This window comes from Apteryx rowi, unplaced genomic scaffold (assembly GCF_003343035.1).
Source record: "Apteryx rowi isolate R43461 unplaced genomic scaffold, aptRow1 scaffold_15, whole genome shotgun sequence".
Taxonomy (NCBI): domain Eukaryota; kingdom Metazoa; phylum Chordata; class Aves; order Apterygiformes; family Apterygidae; genus Apteryx; species Apteryx rowi.
The window spans coordinates 4,438,859-4,458,276 of record NW_020447752.1 but is presented as its reverse complement, the minus strand read 5'-3'; the positions used below and the strand labels follow the sequence as shown (position 1 = coordinate 4,458,276).

Below are 19,418 nucleotides of genomic sequence, written 5' to 3'. Positions count from 1 at the left end.
AATCTACAGAACTCAGGCCATTACATTTCATTCAGTAGTTCCTGTGTTGCGTCCAGTAGCTCATGTTTGATCAAAGCCTATGTAATGTTAATTTTGAAGGGATGGCGTGTTTCTCATTCTGGGCTTTCTCCTTACTATTAAGCRTTTCCATTCTTTTGTCTGCTTTCCGCCTTTACAAATCTGCAAGATACAATATGGAGCATGCAAGTGGTTACAAGGAAACATGAACTGAAGTCTGATGCTTGTCCTTTGGACAGTGGATCTGTGTAGAGTATTTTGCAGTCAGATGCTCTTTTTTTTTCCCATGCTCCCCARAACGCTGTGGGGCTACAGTCAGTGCAGAGCTGAGTCTGAACAAGTAAAGCCTGTAGAGAAGCAGCATGCTCTGAGGTTGGGTGCAGTGCTTCACCAGCACAGTCCTGTGGCTTCCAGCCAGCCTAACCCATGGGCAGAGCCAGCTCATCCCTACTAGCAAAAAACTGTGTGGCACAGGCTTACTTATGCATAAGTTTTCATGTCTAGTCTCCTTCCTACTCTGAGCTAAGTGTATAGAGGTATTCTTGTGAGGGACCAGGCTTGAGTTTTTGAGGCTGGTATACACATTTGCCAAAAGCACAGTAGGCTTGAGCAATTATTCTAATTAGAATACTGTTAAATCTTTAAAATTATGATATTAAAACTTAGCATCAGGTTGATTGGCTCATTGATGTGATCAGTCTAAAAGTAAATGTGATTCATGATTAACTGTGCGAATACTGGTAATTTGTAACCTCCTACTTTGAGTCACTCATGCATTGAAAAGGCCACTGCACAAAATTTAGTGAATGCTTTCAAATACCTGAGAAATTGGAAATCTGCACATAAGTGGTAGATGTTTAGAAAAGTACAGAAAATCAGTGAATAAATTATTGTTATTAAAAATGGAACAAATAATGACCGAAGAGTGGGATTGAACAGTCAGCCTTTTATGGAATTTCCTGAATAATGGAAAATACAAAGGAACTTTTCTCAAATGCAGAGCAAGTTGGGATAGAGTTACACCATGAGTAATGAGCTCAACAAATGATGAAAGAGAGTAGAGATTTATCATGAATTACTTTAACTGAATATATTCATTGCGACTTTCCTGAACCGTAAATGGAGGGTGACAGTTTGCTAAGTACAGCGTTTCACTTGTTATTTAGCCTGTTATTTTTCATCCATTGTTCATACACCATACATGGAAAAAAGTGGAGAAGTGGTGTAGAAGGTTATTAGAATCATCAGCTGTTGTTAATTAATAAAGGCTAAAACAATTTGGAAGGAGTTGCTAGAGAATTTCAGAATTTTCTTCTGTCTTTTTAATATAACGTGTTCCCACTGACACTATTTTCCAGGTTTTGTTAAAAAGATGTCCTGGCAAGATCTCCTCCTCCTCTGTCCCAGATCATCTAGCTGCAGTTACCAGGTAGGCTGCTTAGTTTGTTTTAAGTATTTGGAGGTGTTCCAACAGTTGCCTCCATTTTCACTGTTAGACTTGGCTTTCATTGAAACTGAGTCCTCTTGCAAAAGTTCTTAAGGAAGATTCAGCCTTATGCTTTATTCTTCCTTCTTGCTGATGAGGCACTGAGTATGGGATGCCTCTTAAAACGGCTTTTGAATGCTCCTTTACACTGACACAACTGTCTGTTAGAAGAAATTCCATTCTGTAGCTGTATAAATGTGATTTATTTTTTAAAGATTACAAGTCTACCTCCATAGTTAGAATGTTGTACTAGCAAAAGCAGAGGGCTGGGTTTAGAAAATCCCTGAAATTTAAACTCAGTTTTAAAATCTCATTGTTGTTATGTGGCCAGAAAGATGTGCATAATTGCTCTTCTGGATAAAGGATGCTTTCCTTAATTCTGTTTGTGAGTTTGAGGAAAATTCACACAAATGTGGTCATCCCCTTATATATTTTCTCTACAAGGGTTGATTGACACAATACATGTTGGAGGTCTTGCTCAAGCTAGTAATGGAGCCTGATCTTGAAAATAACTTGAGGATAGAAATTACATACAACCTTAGATATCTTATGCTAATTTATCAGCTGACTGGGACAAAACGGGGAGGGATGAATTCTTTTTGCTCTGCATGTTGCACCTAACACATCTATTTTATTTGATGCATTTATGAAAGTAAGCTTTTGGAAAAGCTACATTAGCGTCCAAAAATTATCTGCACCCAACCTAAATTATTTCTATCTAGTATAAACTAGGTATATGAATGAAGAATAGGGCCATATCTGTCTATGCYTTGTAAAATACAGCAGCAAACAGTCCCTGCCCCAAATAATTTAGAGATGATAATCACAGCTTGTATAAGTAAAACTGAGCTTTAAACCAACTGACTTAGGAACTGCCAAGAATGCAGTAGTACTTGCTACAGAGCTTATCCAGGAATCTTGGTAAATATTCAGCTTTACATTATTTGGCTTGGATATTATTAGCACCATTGTACAGACAGTACAGACAGTACTGTACAGGTAGTACAGACAGTGTGAACTTACTGTTGTCTCAAATACATCTGAAAAATCTTGTAGTCACCAGAGAGTAGATACACAAAAGTAGCAGAGTGTGCCAACCTCTAATTATATGACTGTCTCAGTATAAGACTTCCACCACCTTCCCTGACCTCCCAGACCAATTCTTGCTGTACGTTCTGGTTTTGAAACATCAGATGATACATCAAGCATCAAATTATTCCCTCCCCCCCCRCCATGACAGCTGATATTCATGGTACCAGGAACTGGGACTTTAGTAAGTACAAGTATCCAGAAATTATAAAACTAAAAGTTGATGACAGACAGCATGAGAAAGAAGGGAGAAATACTGTTACTCCTGTTTTACACAAGAGCAGCAGATGCACGGAAATTGGGYCACTTGCTAAAGATCATAAAGAGCTTGCAGCAGAAATCCAGGCGAATTTCTTCTCACTGTATTAGCTCTGTGACTACAGATTGAAAGGGCAGCTTAGGTCCCATCATAGGTCTCAGCATATGCTTAAAATGTTAAAAGCTTTTGAATACAGTTTTTCCCCTAGCTCTCCAGGTAGCAAAACCTCAACTATGACTTAGTTAGGGATTCTGTTGCTTTGTGTTAGTTGTCAGGGTGAAACGGGTATTGCTATTGCAATCCTAAATGAGGCAGATGGAGATCAATTGCTGAACTAATTAGCACCAGTACTATCRAGAGGTTAGAAAGAAACATCTGTGAGAAACAGTGTATGCTTTCTTATCATGCAGTCCTAGGACAGAAGGTACAGAGCACATAGATCAAAATGTAATTTAGACCTTGATCAAGAGCATCATTGTCATTTAGCTACACTCAGCGAGAGTCAAAGAGTAAGGAACTCATCCATATTTCTTTAAGCTGAAATTGTTTTCTTCCAGTATGTGACTAGAAACTTACTTAAGTTTTTTACTTTATTGGCATATAATTCATGTGCTGACATTATTTCTGTTCTAAAAAATTTGGTAAGCAAAAATCATTCCATAAATTACTTTTTCCTGATAACTTTTTTTGGCACAGCCTATTAAGAAAACTTGGATTAATGGTCCAGGAAATTGGAAGCTAAATGTTCATAAATGTTGATAAATGAGAACTTTGTAACAATTTTTTTTAGTGAGGTTCATAGAATTCTTACTAACTCATACTGTTAATGCTACATCAAATGTTTATGATATGTTAAGATGCAGAAATCCGTTTCTCAACTCAAGAATTGGTCAAAACCCTAGGCTGCCCTGTCCTATCTGTGCTTGAAACTTGACAGGTGAGGCAGGCAGTCCAGAAGTAGTTAATATCTGAAGAATTGTTCTTGGTCTTTGGGGTATAAAGGGGATCTTTCCATGAGGAATAATTTGTGAATTGAAAGCGTCCATGAGCAAGTTGTTTGAAAAGGTTGTCTGTTTAATAGAATAAATTCTGCAAATAATGAAGTGACACAAACTGTTTACATATTCATGGCACAACACTGCAGAGCGTTTGGCAGAAGCTGTGTAGAAGTTCCATTGGAAACAATGGCAACTCTTGTGTTAAGTTGCGCTCCTGCTCTAACTGAAGATAATTATGTAAATAACTTGTATCTTTGTTCTTTGATGTTAAGGAAGAACTGCAGTGCAATAGAAAAGGTTCTGATCACTACATCTAATTACACTGAAATGAGAATTACTGAAAATCTCTAAGTGCTAATTATTCTTTTTATTATATTTAAAGCAATCAAAGCAAGAGTTGCCATGTTCATAGTCTAATATAAAAAAGTCTGATTTAGGGAATATCTAAGAACTTTGAACCTACTGAAGCTTTGGTGCTGTAATGTTTTGCCTTCTTCCTTTCACCCAGAAGWGTCTAGGACAAACACTTTTAACTTAATTATTGGTTCATGTTTTAAAAAGCCATGATTTCATACCAGGCTTCCGTATCTTGTTAAAATTAGCTCTGCATTTTCTCCACTTGGCTTTATATGACTTTATACTAGTTGGCTTTATACTATACACAGTCTAGGTAATTGCTAACTCTGTGCTAATATGGTTATAAGCCAGAAAATTTGCATGTTGCTCTTATAAAAGAGGTCCTGTTTGAAATGAGGACTCAGTTGGGCTGAACATTCTGTGCACACAGTTATATGCAGACATTGCCTGAAAGAACCGTCTAATTATAKTTAGCATCTTTGCCAAACATTGTTCTAAACAATTAAAACTACTATAAAACCATGCTATAATCCAAGTAAAGTACCCCACACACTGATAGAAAACTATTGTGTTCGATTCTAAACTAAAATTCTAAAAAGATTCATTTCTCTGAACAACTAACACAGGTAAATAGGTGAAGCAGAGACTCAGCACGGAGTAACCCTCTATACAGATGCAGAATTTTTCAGAAGAGATCTTATGCTTTTCTTATCTTCAGACATCTCCCCTGTCATTTGAGCTTACAGAAAGAAAAATGCTAGGAGAGGCTATCAGGAGACTTAGCCAGCAGGGACTGAGTCTGATGGGGCTCTAGCCTTAGCTGAGTCTACATTCCTTGACAAAAGAACAGTATGGCAACTACTACAAGGTATGACATAAAGCTCTGTTGAAAACCAGTGCTTTTTCTCTACAGGCATCTTCAGCAGTCTGTCACTGAATGAGGGATGGGGGAAAGGACCATACTCTGTAGCTCTAGCATTAGGAAACTGTACTGCCTGGAGTATGCAGTTCCTCATTATTGCTGTTCCCAGGTTCCCTAGATACTTGACGGACTATAGGTTTTTTTTGTTTTTTTTTTTCTCTATTAACTTGGAAGTTCAGGATTTTTTTGTTCTTCTTGTTTTTCTTCCTACACTACCTGAGACCCTTAGAAGGAAAATTTGCCATAGAACTTGCCCAGTCTTGCCTCTCTGTCCCCATATATACTCATTTCTCCATTTGCTGGCAAACAGCACAATTCTTTGCAATTTTTCCCTCTGTCTTATGGCTCTGTTTTGGGTATAGACCACTGTTTGGGAAATGTAATGAAGCATATCATTGACTGAATTAGGACCATGAAGGGTTAAAAGCATTTGTGAGCACATTAGCTAAAGCCAGAGGGCAGGAGAGACAATTTATTTTTAAGAGTTTGCAATAACTTCTGTCCTCTAAAAACATTTACAGGAGGATTGTACGCTCATCGGTTTTAAGTATCACTAGATGCAGGTCCTAATCTGTGTTTGAAAATTCTATTTGTCTGGCTTGTCGTGACTGAGGCTAAGTAGCTTCTCCAGTTACCGCTTTCTCTTTAAACTTTTTTGTGTAGACTGACACTATATATGGAAGTTTTCCGTATAATTTTATTCTGAAGACTATATGATACTTTTTCAATATTCCCCATAGTAAATAGCTATGGGATTTTGACTGGGAACCTGAATGGACCAAATAATGCAGTCTAATCCTACCATTCCCAGTTGCCCTGTTGCCCGTCCCAACCTGTTTTTTACCACAGAAGATAAGGCAGCAACTGTTTCCCAGTGGCCATTCTCTACATATGATTACTGACATAATGATAAAACCATGGTGAGAAAGAATGAAACCCCATAACAAACATGACCTTGCAGTAGCCCTGATGTCACCAAGTGTGAGAATGAYGCATAACAAAATATTTGCCCCGGTGTTTGAATCTGGATCTGAATTCCTTTGCAAAGTCACCTCTTTAATAGCAATATATTTCCCAGACTACTGATTTTTCTTCTTTAGCTTCTTGGCCTACATCTTTAGAGCACAGTTTTCAAAGAGATGTTTCTTAATGAAGCAGCACACATTATTCTGTCTCTCTTCTTCATTTTATATTGAGGGTTTGGTAGATTTATAATGATACTTTCATTGGTTTTTTGGGTCTATTTTCCAAGTTCAGTTGTCATATGGAAGACAGGTTTTGATTGCTTTGTAGTAGTATTATAAATATCATATTTAGCTCTTTTGGCTRATTTTTTAAAGAACTAAATATTTAGCTCTTTTTGGCTTTCACTGTTTAAGATCTGAGTCTGGGCAATGAAATTGCTATTTTGGCTGCATGTGGCTGCAGTATGGGTCCAGCTATTGATACCAAGATGACTTGTCATTAGGCACTTTGGTGAAAAGATTTACATGACTGCCATCAGGCTGATGCCATACCTAAAAGAAATGATACCCTTTATTGTCTGGAAGCTTTTCTTCCTTTTTGATTTTCATCACAAATTTCAGTATTGTCATCATCCATCTGTCAAACTGTCTTTTGTAATATTCTTGTACCAATGCTGCTTTCCTGGACACCATTGTCAGCATAAAAAAGATAAACTGCAGAATATAATATGTAGAAAACGCACAGACAAGTAAAGCCAAATGAACTCACACAGGCAGTTGAAAAAGAACAAAAATATGTAGACAACATTGGAAGAGCATTTCTCACAAAATAGTTATTCTTTGTTGGCTGTTGTAATGTCTAATGCAGACCTACAAAACACCTTTCAAAGGCAAGCCTGGGAACTAAAATTTGTAATTACTGAATACCAAGAATATTTTTTCCAAGAATACTGGTTGGTCTGATAGAAAGTATTACCTCTACATACAAATTTTGCCTTGGCTGTGTCCTTAGAGTGTCATTGCTACAACAGCACTACCACTGCTTTGTTTAAGTCCTCTCTTTTCCATGGGTTTCCTGCTGCAGTTTGAGTTCTTAGCACTTTGTGGTTGATGCTGCTTGTGCTAGTCATTGTRTCAGATCAAAAAAAGGAATTAAAGCATTTGTCTTCACATTGTCATCTGTTGTTACATTCCCTTCCCGCTGTGTCAGCCKAGCTCCTATTAATTCTGTCAAGGGCAGGCTATTCCTAAGGCTGATCTGGAATCTTGGAATTCAGGCGAATGTGTGCATTGTTGGARGTCCTACTCTGAGAGCCCACTGTGGGGAAAAAAGGATAATAAAGGTTGCTTTATCTGTGGTTGTGAAGTGGCTATGGGATATTTGCTCCAATGAGAAAGTCTAACTCTATAAATTTAACTTGCATTCTGGCTCAGACAGTAACCTCGCACTGTTCTGTGCTGTTGAAAAGGGATGTCTTGCTTTCTCTCTCTTGAGGGAGAGYTCTTGTCTTCTTTCCTTGCTCTAACCCCAGCACTTTCTGGTCTTTTCACTGAACTATTTCAGCATACTATGTCAGAAGAAAAATAACCACTTCCTTTTGTCAAACTACACAGTCGTTCCTGTTAACTTCATGCTGATCTGCATGCTTTGCCTTGCTTTGCTTTTCAGATTTAGCTTTTTAACACTTTTCAGTTAATTTCCTTTATAATAGGATTTCAACTTAGAAAGCAAATGATCTCTTTGGAAATGTTCAAAATCCTAATCCAGCTATATAAATCTCTCTTATTATCTAAGCATTTCCTAATGTTGATAGTTATTTTTAAAGCATTAACTTTTTGTGGCTTTCAAGGAGTCTTGATTTGCATGTAGACATTTGGATCTGTTACAATATACCATTTCAGTGCATGCTATTAGTGTTAGCAGCTTTTTAATCTGGAAGATGCAATTGTTGTATTCTGTGAAATGTGGAAGTAAGAAGCTCACTAGCCGTTTTACCAACTGAGAAATTTAATTTAGTGAACATATGTTAGCATGGCCACCTCTTCTGAAGCCATGACAAGTATATTTTGGTAGAGTGTTTCTTGCAATGTCAATAGAAGGAAGGTGACCAAAGAAAAGGCAGAAGTCAACAAGCGGGAGCTGACCCTTCGCTCTTTGCACCGTAGAATCTGTTATAAGTTCCTAAAACAACAAAAAACCTTACAGGTCTCTTCTCCAGGGAAATCTGACAGAATTGAATAGAAAGTTACATTTTAAAGCTTTTGTGAAGTTTAGCAAAGCTTCCATTGCTAACAAGCAATTTGAACAGCATTTAAAAAGTATCTTTTTTCTGATAACATTCTGTTGATTAAAATAGAAGTTGCTCTACTTTGAATAACATCTGTAGAATGCCACTGGTGTGCGTGTACTTAGTGAAAGCATTCTTAGAGGTGTTTATGTGTGCTTGTTTGTGTACTACCTGCAAAGGGCAGCATGTAATACAATCTAAAGAAAACTCCACTAACACAAACATTTSTTATTAAATATATGAATAGCATATTTTATGCTTGCTAAAATTTCTGAATATATGTATAATTACTCATACAAGTACTTTATTTTAGTCAAAGTGTATATGTAATCTCAGAGGAAGAGTGTTGGATATTTCAGAAAAGCAAACAACAAAAAAAAGAGACTTCAATARGTGCTGAAGGGTTCTGTTTTAGCAACAAAGAAAAAATGACATATTTACAAAATACTGTCAGGAAAGTCCAATTAGAACTAGGAAACCTTGAAATGTTCTGCTGATCTGTTCAGTAAACCTCACAGGAATTTATATGTGCTTGTGTAGTACCATGAGAAGCTGAAGCAGAACTTGAGCTCAGAATAGAATTGGCTAGGAATTACTTCAGGTCTTAACTGCAACTGATTTTTTTTTCTTTTTTTTTATGAAACCTTAAGCTTTTTTTTTTTTCTGGTGTTACAATTTAAGCTATAAATCTGAATATGGAAAACCTAGCAGAACTTAGATTAGTACAAAAGGAAATGCAGAACCATGAGTGATACTGACCATGATTTCTTGCACTTCTGGTGTTAGTCTGCAGAGAAAAATGAAAGAAAAGTGGCTATCTTTAGGGATTAACGTAGACATGAACATTGCTGGTGAGAGAGAAAAGTACAGTGTTGATGAAAGTGCTGTCTGGATCCCCACCAAATTACAAGTTTTATAGTTGAAGAATTGGAGAAAGTCAGGGAGAAGAAAGGGACAGAATAGGGATGGCCTTCATGCAGAGCAAGTTATGACAGTTGGGTGGTTTAGTGGTGGCTGGGGGACCCCAACTGCAAAGCGTGCAAGCTGAGGCACTCACAAGATGATTTAGAGGACAGTTTGTGTAGTAACATTTAACAAGATCTTATTTTTCATTCTGAAAGAATAATATATGGATACTAATGATGTCCTCAATGCTGTCCTGGTTTTCATTTTTACAGTGTCTTTTTCTGTGCTAATACATTTTTCATCCACTTGCTCATGCACAGAAGGCAATCAGCAATATATTCTCACTTGTCTTGTCTTACATTTCCTTGTACAGCAGATACTCCTATATTATCATTCCCTGTAGAAGACTTCTGCAAGGAAGAAAATAGAATCCTTGTACACTGCTCATGGTTGTCAGAATACTTGTCTGTTTAGAAAAAAGTATGCATAGTATTAACAGATGATGCATATCTCATCTAGAAGGCAGTGTCTTGTTACCTGTTATTTACATTKTATTGCCCATTCTTGGACTGCAACATTACCTGTTCTATCAGAGATGATAATAACAAAGATAGTACAGTAGGTGGTAAGTAGTGTGGTACTAGGTGTAGGAAAAGTGCTGTCAGGTTAAAATATGGAGTTAAAATATTGAAATTGGGCAGAAGATGTCAAGTTAAAACATTGCAGTGCAAAGATACCAATAATGTGGGTGGTGGTGTCTGTACAGCATTGTTCCTTGATATTTAATAGTCCGTAAGACAGTACTGCTCTTTCATTTACCCCTTCTATACTGAATAATAAGCACTCAATCAGATGAATTTAAAGAGAGTGAAAATAAATTAAAAACATTTTTATGCAAAGCTTGATGCCAAGAATTCATTGCTGAARTATATGACTGAATCTATTTACTTAAGCTCTAAAAACAACTTTTGCCAAATCTAACATTAGAAAAGACCTTATCTAATGGTGTATAACCATTATATCTTTGACATATAGCCATGACAACGTTCTTAGTAACGGATTATGGCATTACATTAAGCAGAGGAGAAAGCTACTTTAAGACCACAGTATTAAGCCACCACAGTGAACTCTGTAACAGCACAACTTATCTAACACATTAAGGACAAATTCAGGTTGTTAAGCCTAATTAAATCTATTTTGACAGGATTTTGCAATGTTTATCCAGAAGTTACCAGTCTTGATTTGAATTTGTCTAGAGCCTTCACCAAAGGCTACAGAAGTCATTGAGAAGATAACTGAGCTTTGGCAGTCTTTGGATCAGGCTGATCTGAAGAGACAGATGCACACAGAGACATCAGCATAACAAATGGCAAAATACATATTTTTGCAGCCATCCTGTTATCTGGCAGCTGTTCCATTAACATCTTTCTGAACCTATAAGATTGTGACCCAGTTAATGGCTTATAATGCAGATATATAATTGTTGACTGTTTCCTGTTATGCAAGTAATCTCTGTGTTCTATTCACAGTTATTTAACTCTTCACTTCGCATTTCTATAATAGAGTTCATACTCCAAAAAGCTTCTTCCTTTCATTCAGTGTTAAATCTCCTGGCTGCTGAAATGCATATTTATAATCCCTCTAAGCTGTTTTAGAGATAATTGTTTTGGATCTCTCCTAAGCGTTAGTGGGATTTGTTACTATGCCTTAATTTGTGCTGCTGCTCTGTTGACCAAGTTTTCCTTTTATTTTAAACCAGTGTAAAAGCTAGGATATATACTAGTTGTCTCCTACATTGATAACTTCTACACAAAATAAGCTAACTGTCATAAGGGAAGACTCTGAAGGAAAGTATCAAATGACTAGGGAGAGCAGAGCTGTTTCAGCAAATGGACTCACAAAATAAAGGCAAACATAAAACACACTTTGTGATCTGAMGTTTTTATTACCTGTGACATTTTCCATGAAAGTTGATCTGTAGTTTCCTTTTAGTATGTAAGCCACAACCATAATTTTTTGTGAAGAAAAATTCTGTTAAAAAATGGTAACAATGCTTCCTGAACAGCGTCATCTCAATCATTTTGAATAAAAAAATTGCAAGTCTTTGTATTGCAGGCTTTTGGATATAGTTGAAAGTATACTATTTTGCAGTCCTTGCAAAAAATGGGAGATATATGCATGCACATTCTCTTCTCAGGAATTAAACTGTTGAACAAGTTCAAAAAGCAACATTTTGTCTGGATTTTGTGCAGTATCCTTTCTTTCTAATATAGCACAGAGGAACAGAAAACTTGTGTTCTAAAATTTTTGTAGAAAACTGACAGAGTTCTCAGACCTGGGGATTGCATACAGCAGCTGCGCCTGCTTAAATCCCCTCTCTTTGTACCAGTCCTTGTTTAATCAGATAGCGCTTAATTTTTTAGTGGTATATCAGCTTTGTATACTCGCACAGTATGTTAACATTTGCAAACTGTCAGATTCGAAGCTGAATTGGTTGTTGTCTTTGCAAATCATCTAACTTTTTTGAATAATTTCCTCCACAAAAAGATGATCAGAAATCCCTGAAGGTTTCTATAACATCAGAAATGGGTTCAGTATTCAGTAAGTAAATGCTCTTTGAAATGATTGAAAGAAGTTTATTTCAGCAGATRTGTTTCCGTAATTATGAGAGGCCTGTATATACAAATTAAATTAATTTCAATTACTCACCTTGTGGCAATGCCAGCTTTGCTAAAGTGAATGCCCAGGTTTTGCTTCTGAAAGTTCTCTGTCTTGCAAACACTCATATAGCATATGCTTTTGCAGTGTCTCCCTAACATCCTTAATCATGTCATGATTTATGTTCTTTGCATTGACCTCATAACTTCTTCTTTAGGTGCTTTGTAAGATGACATGTTGTGATACAGTGCAAGTACTGTAACGCTAGGGGCTGGTGATAAGAAAACTAGCTACTCATCGTGCAGTGTCAACTTTGTTTGCCTTAGGAACATTTTATTGATATATCAGCATTCTTGCCACTATGTACTACAAAATAATGAAAATTAAGTAGTTGACCTAGTTTTCCAGGAATCTGGATTTAGATTTYGATTCAGTAGTCGATTCTCTGCTCAGCAAATGCATGCTTACRTTCCGTGGACATTTATTATGGAAAAAAGAGGTCCAGAGATAAAGGCACTAGCCTGAGGCTCAAGAAGATGCATTTCCTTGTTCTGTCACAATATTTGTATGTGACCTTGAACAAATCAGACTGTTTTGAAGAATAATTTAGTTATCACAACTTCACTTACTGAAATGTGCACTCTTAAGAACTTTTAAAAATGTTGTGGTTGGTCTTTCTGTACCCCAATACTCAGTTCATGAAAGAAAAGTAGTAGTACTACCTTACCATTCGGCTCTGTCATAAATGCAGTAGTAAGTATGAGTTACTCAGATACTAGGATAATGAGGATTCGAGAGATTTCTCTCTGGGTATCTTAGACTCCTAAGTACATGTTTATGTGCTCTCCTGAAAGGGAAACAGAAACTAAAGAACAGGTAAAATGGTTCCTCCTAATTTTCTAGACAGCTATGAAAAATAAAATATGCACTCTTTAGAAGGCACTTGTATTAAAAGTTTCAGAGTCTCCTATCTTCTGAATTCAAGCTTCTGTGGACTTCTTGAGCTCACTTATCTTATGGAATTCAGTGCAGGGAAACAAAACCAGTGACTTAATCTGACTTTGCTGAACAAGCCCAATAGTATTGTTTTATATACAGTATTTAAACTGGACTGTTGGTGGAAATAAGAGGAGACACCTTTATGTTTTTTTTTTCCCTGTGATTAATGACTTTAAAAAAATTCATGTATTATTACTGACTTAATTTAATGCRTCTTTGTATGCATAAAGAGATCATGCTTACCAGGAGAACTTCACTTCAGATTGGAGTCGGTGGAAAAAACTGAAAAATACTTATTATGATAAATAGTGATTATAGGACAAATTAAAAAATACCCAAGGATTTGGGCTAAGGTTAGTGAATAGTTTGTGCTAGAAGAAATGGAATGGATATGTGAAAATGTGAAAGCATTTCATTTGGATGTTTTGTTAATATTTCATTTCAGAAATACCAAAAAGTTATCTTGATGTTTTTCAAAATAAAATTTCTGGAGGTGCCTGTCCTTTCAAAGGGAGTTGCATTCACTGCTTTTATATTTGAACTTGAGCCAATAGCTCTTCACCRACGTTGGTAAAATATTCTGATACAAGTGGTTTGATAATCCTGATTTTTCGCTGACTTTACCATTTAAAGAATATGAATTTTTAGTCAGGATTGAAGCATTTAAACTTTCCCATACTGTCTACATTTTGAAAAATGTATTTGAAATTACTGTCTCTGGTGCTTTAAAAACTAAAGTGAAAGCTTAGATCAATCTCACCTGCTGAAAAGGAACTAGAGTATCCAGATAGTATGCATCAATGTAACTTGGTTGCTAATACTATGTAAAATTTGTTAGAACTCTAATATAAAGTCAGCTGCTCCATATAGGAAGATAAGAGTATGTAGTATATCAGAGGTGAAACAAGAAGTACCATTTTAAATTGAAGAAGTGCAGCAATAAATTAAAGCTGCCCATTAAAAACTTTGTGAAATGTAATATTATTTTAAATCAGAAWAGGTTTCTGATGACATAATTTTTGCAAAGTTGGAGAATTTCAGCTTATCCTTAATATACATCATCTGATAATTAAAGAGGAATATATCATTAGACTTTTCAATAAAAAGGTAGTTAATTCAGTGTACAAAACCCAGATGAGTTCTCACTTTGAATTAAGGTAATTTGTAAAACCCTGGTTTGCTATTAAATACAAATAGGCTTCCTCTTTCTCGGAAGGCTAGTGTGGAAGATACCAGCTGTCTTTCCAGGTATCTTTGCAATACTTTTCAGGAAAAAAAGTTTTGATTTGCTTAATAGTACCAGTTAAAATACCTCATTTCTGTATTTGAGAGCTTCAGTCTTCTATTTACTATTGGTGTTTTTCGCACAGAATAACTGAAATGTAATGCTGTTCATACAACATTAGTTCTGTTTCCAGTGTATAATTGAATGAAAGATTTAAATAGCATCTGTCAGTGAGAGGAGAAATAAACAGGCCAGCACACAAACATTTCTTTTTCACGGTTGATAAGTGGATATGCCAGTGAACTGATGAGGCTTGCTTTAGTGCAAAGAGAAGCACGTATTCTATTTCAGAATACAATGTAGCGATTGCATGGATATTTGGTAAATATTTGAATCAAATTAGCAGTCAAGTGTATGACTACACTGTGAAGAACAGGACAGTGTTTAAAGTGTACTCATCTTGGAGTTAATGTTACATTAGTCAGAGTCCTCCAGAATGGTACATTGGCATTTTGCCCTTAGTTCACATTTTTTTCTCAAGAACCTTCCTGCCTGCCTGTGGTTTTGATTCCCAGCTCTGGAGGCAGACTCTGCCGCCGTCGCACAGAGGTTCAATCAGGATGCCTGAGGAGCTGCAGTTTTGTTTGGACTTGATCTTTGTTAAGCTATCATCTAACTAGACCCAAAGATGATTTGAGAAGTGTTAACTACAGGGATGCCTGATGGCTTTTCTGGGTTTACAGCCTGCGATGTGAATGAATTGCCTAACACGATGCTTGCTTGGTCCCTCCCTCTCTCACAGCTCAGACAGTAAGAGGCTTTTTAGGCTGTCAGCACGCCACGCACATCACATACGATTTTTGCTATGTTTAAAGGAATCARTGGAGTCGAAGGTAGGACAGATGTTCAGAAGCAGCTTCCTGTGGGAGCTGGACAAGTGACAGGGGTACGTGTGGGCATGTCCGCTGTGGGCACTTCTCCACCACTCCACCCGAAGAGAGCTCTCGTATGATGTTTATCTGTCCTCATAATGATTAATAGGATTGTTTCGATCCGAAGTATCCAGTACTGCTTCAACATGGTGACAGCTCTGACACACATAACTTAGTTTTGAATCTCATCTCTGTGATGAATCTTACTGTAGCTGCTATGGTACTAAACTATGAACTAACTGAAGCCTCAAAGAAAGAAAAAAGCTGTGACATAAATATTTGAACAGTTGTAGAGGTGTTCCTCTATTTTTCAGCTAAATTTCTCTTTGTAAATATCTGAGTTTTGTAACTGAAGCAATCTTAGTTGAATAAGCAGCGCTTTAAATTCCTCATCAGCTCCAGTTGCCTAGTTGGCACCAGTTCCTGAGACATAAAACCATTTCTTAATTAAATTGGAAAAATTCTTCCCCTTTCCTTCTTTGTATTTGTCTATTGAGCAAYGAATCTCAATCATTTAGTTTCTTTCCATGTGGCTACAGTGATTCTAAAAGCCTTTTAAGAAGCAGCAGTATATCTTGTTTGGCTTTAAAGATTAGAAGATTTTAAAAATAATTTAGTTTGTGCAGGAAATGGACTGGATATGTCTTTTTATTTTTTTTCATATTATTGATTGTTGTGAAGTCAATGACTTGGAAAACATGAGAAAGGGAAGAGAAGTCAAGATTTTGTTCTTCAGTGGAGAGAAAGTGGGGGAAAAAAAGATTCTTGCGTTATCTACTGAGAAAAGTTTGGGAGTAAAAATTTTGCTTCTGACATTTTGATTTGCAGGGGTACGTATAAAACAGAAGCCTGTTATTAACAATCAGATCTAGATTGTGGGATTAAAGACAATTTCTAAATTAATTTTTTAACTTCTAGCATTTCTTTTTTTCACCTGGCTGATTTATGATTTTCAAAGTGGTAGCACTTCTCTTTTTCAACTAAGGTTTTGCATCTCTTCTGTGTGCCTTGACTGAATTATTGTGTCCCAGGAAGGTATTTCAGGGATACTGCATAGCTGGAGGATCATTTTGAGAAAGATGCATGTTGWGGTCATTACAAAAAACACCCATGGCTTTTTCATCGTTTGGAGCTAGGGTTCCACTTTATTTGCCGTTTTTAGCCAATGGATGTTTTTCACAGCCTGTCAGTTGTATACAGAATATGCAGAATCAAATTATTGCTGTGTCCCACTTTATTTTGATGCTTTCAAGGATAAAGTGTCCGTTCTCTCTACTTTTCTTGCAGTTTTTTTGCTTTCTAACAAAAAAGGGAAAACACTTTTTTTTAAGGGATGTCTGTGCTGTACTTGCTTGCTTGAATCATTACTTGAGGCTTCAGTATCTCCTAGACCACAGCTTTTCTGGCCCCTAAATACATTTAAAGTGTCCAGGCATGCAGTGCACTGAAATCAATCCAGCAGAACACTTCAGGGCCAACTTAGCATTAAGTAGTGGAATATTTAGTTTCATTGCAGTCTAACACTTGTGCCTTTAAGCTTTTCTGGATTGAGAACAGAGCTACTGCAGTCTTAAGGCATGGGTCCCTGGCACTTGTGTCCCATTCCCAGTTTGAGAAGACTGCGCTGATCAGCAGGCAGACTTACTGTACACGCCTCACATTTGGCTTCTCAGCACAAAGCTGAACTCCCTTGACTGGTTGAACAGAGTACTGAAAGCCCCAGGCCCTACAGACAGCTTGGCACAGGATGACATTCAAAGACCACAGGTGTAAAAGAACATAATTCCTTGCAACCTCTGTGTAGTTTTATAGAGAGTGTTTATTAATAATTTCTCTGACATGAAATAGAAATTCAGTCCACACCAGCTATCCTTCCAGACTTCCTATCCTTTCCTATGTCCATGAAATGGCTCTGAAGTGCTCTGCTGGCAACATGTCTTAGGAGTAAATAATAGTTATGCTTTATTAATGAGGATGTTGGCTGGCCGTTGATCAAGACGGCATCTCTAATGACAGCAGGCTTTGATTGGGGGAGACAGAAGTAACAAATTACAGCACGCAATTGGACTGCCGTTGAATTTCATTCAGAGTAATGTACAGTCTTCTAAGAAAATACCCATAAAGATGAGGTATTATTTTTAGCTGACAGCAAGTTGTCATGAGGAGCATGGCAGCTGAGGAGCATCCTTAAAAACAGACTGCAAGAAATCATAATTGAAGCCTTACAAGCAAACGTTAACAGTGTTACAGATCTCATTTGAACTGCTAAGGAAAAGGGTTAGAAATCCACAGGAAGAATATAACTATCAATTCACTTCATCTAGTAAAAGCTGGGGAACTGACAAGCAGCATAATGTGCTGCTAGAGCTGGTTGGAAAATGCCGATTTGTTGAAACGGAAATGTTTCATGAAAACATCTATTGTGATGAATTTTTGATAAATGCAGCAAGGTTATTGTTTGGCATCCTGCTGTTTGGCTGGGGAGCCCCAGCTTTCAGATGTGTAGCTCTGGGGCAGCTCAACTTCAGCTGAGTTCAGAAAGCATGGATCCCATGGACTACTAGACCTGGAAATCAAGACTGCTATTAAACCTCAACTTCTTCCATAGCAAGAAGCTAGGAAGCCCCTGAGAACTGTAGCTGAAGCCAAGACTCCAAGGAGTGTGGGTTTGTCCTGTTACTCAGGACTTCAAAGGTCTGTGCTCCACAATTGGGTTGGCTGACAACCCAGGATGCAACAGTTGAGAAGCCAGCTAGTTTGGAAGTCTGGAACCATGCGGTGGTACACACAGATCAGTCATAGGGTCTAATGGTAATTTAGGTTGGAAGGGATCTCAGGAGGGCCCCAGTCCAACCTCCTGCTTGAAGCAGAGTCAGCTATGAGATGAGACCAGGTTGCTCAGGGCTTTATCCAGTATGGTCTTGAAAACCTCCAAGGACAGAGACTGCACTTCTCTGGGCCTCTTCCAATGCTTGACTGTCCTCAGCGTGAAGAAGCTTCTGCTTATGAGAAAGTTTCTCCTAATCTGCATGGGGAGGTTGTCCCACAGGGAGAGGTTGCTGGGTTCAGAGGTCCTCAGAAGCAAGGCAGTAGCTGACCAGGCTGGTCTGTGCTGTATCCCTTCTCAAGGGTATATAGCACTGGACCTGCTGGTTGCATCAGTTTTAGTGTGCATCTGTCAGGAATGCTTGGGAGCATATTTCATGGTGACAGTACTACTTCTGAAATAAAATACTGCAGTATTCCAGTTCTGTAAACACTTTCAGAGGGGGGTTTGTATTCTGACCTGTTTGGGACAGAATTTTCCCAAAGATTATCCATGGCCAATTCTATAACCAGACTTCTGTAATTTGTGTGGAGCGTGGAATATCATTTCTATTACAAAAGCTCAGCATAATATTCCCCCTAGTCAGGGTCTACTTTTGCATGACCGGCAAAATTTTCCCAGTTCCCAGAGCAAGCAAGAGACATGTAATGTTAAAAATAAAATGCAAATGCCTGAGTTATTTGAATATAATCACTTTATTAATTTAACTGTCTAACAGATACTGATGACAGTCTAATAATGAGGTCCAAAATGTTCTTTCTCATTAAAGGAGTTAATGAACTCACATATCTAAAGAATTTCATTTTAATTAATTAGGAATAATTTATACGAGAGAGGGAAGTGCCAAAAAATATTCCTATGAGGAGTGGAAAATTGGTAAATCTGTTAATGAGGATGCTGGGTGCCAAGACTTTCATGAAAGGATGCCTACAGTTCTCTGATTCCTGAGTAGAAAGTCACTAGGTGGCTGGGTGTTTTCAAAATTTCCCCAAGTTTGGTATTCCCACTCTTTGCTGGTGTATCTTCTAAATAATTTGTAATACCTATAGCGGACACAACAAACTTTTGCTTCAAGATAAAAAATGCCCCTACACATAGGCAGTGTATTAAAATGTAATACTTGCTGCAGGTGCCACTTAACTGTTTTTTAAATAGTAGGTTAATTAGGATCTCTTAATAATACAGCTTTTAATTTCTCCATAGTTTCAAACACATAGAACTATTGAACACAAAAAGTGTTCTTTAATTCTGAAGTATGGTGCCTCTTTTGAACTCTAGGCCCTTCAAAAATTAAATTTCAAAAGTTTCACTTATTTTTATACTCATTTTTATATCTAATTGACTCTTTATTTCTGCCCAACAAAGATGCTTTTTGTAACTACACTGCATTATAGAATTTTCTGGCCTTTCAGGAGTTAACAAACAGTATGGTGGTAGCAGTAAGCATGTTGCTCTAAGGAAGCAATTTCAGTTATGAAATTAATTTCAG

The 19,418-nt window shown here is 37.2% G+C and overlaps 1 long non-coding RNA gene across 4 annotated transcripts in view; it reads left to right on the top strand.

Annotated features, from left to right (window-relative positions):
• The window catches only part of LOC112962524, a 104,255-nt gene that overhangs the window by 22,490 nt on the left and 62,347 nt on the right, over positions 1-19,418 (top strand). For all 4 annotated transcript variants that reach the window (XR_003252337.1, XR_003252335.1, XR_003252336.1 and 1 more), the window contains exon 2: positions 1,377-1,447. This is a non-coding gene — a long non-coding RNA (uncharacterized LOC112962524). The remainder of the gene's footprint in view (positions 1-1,376; positions 1,448-19,418) is intronic.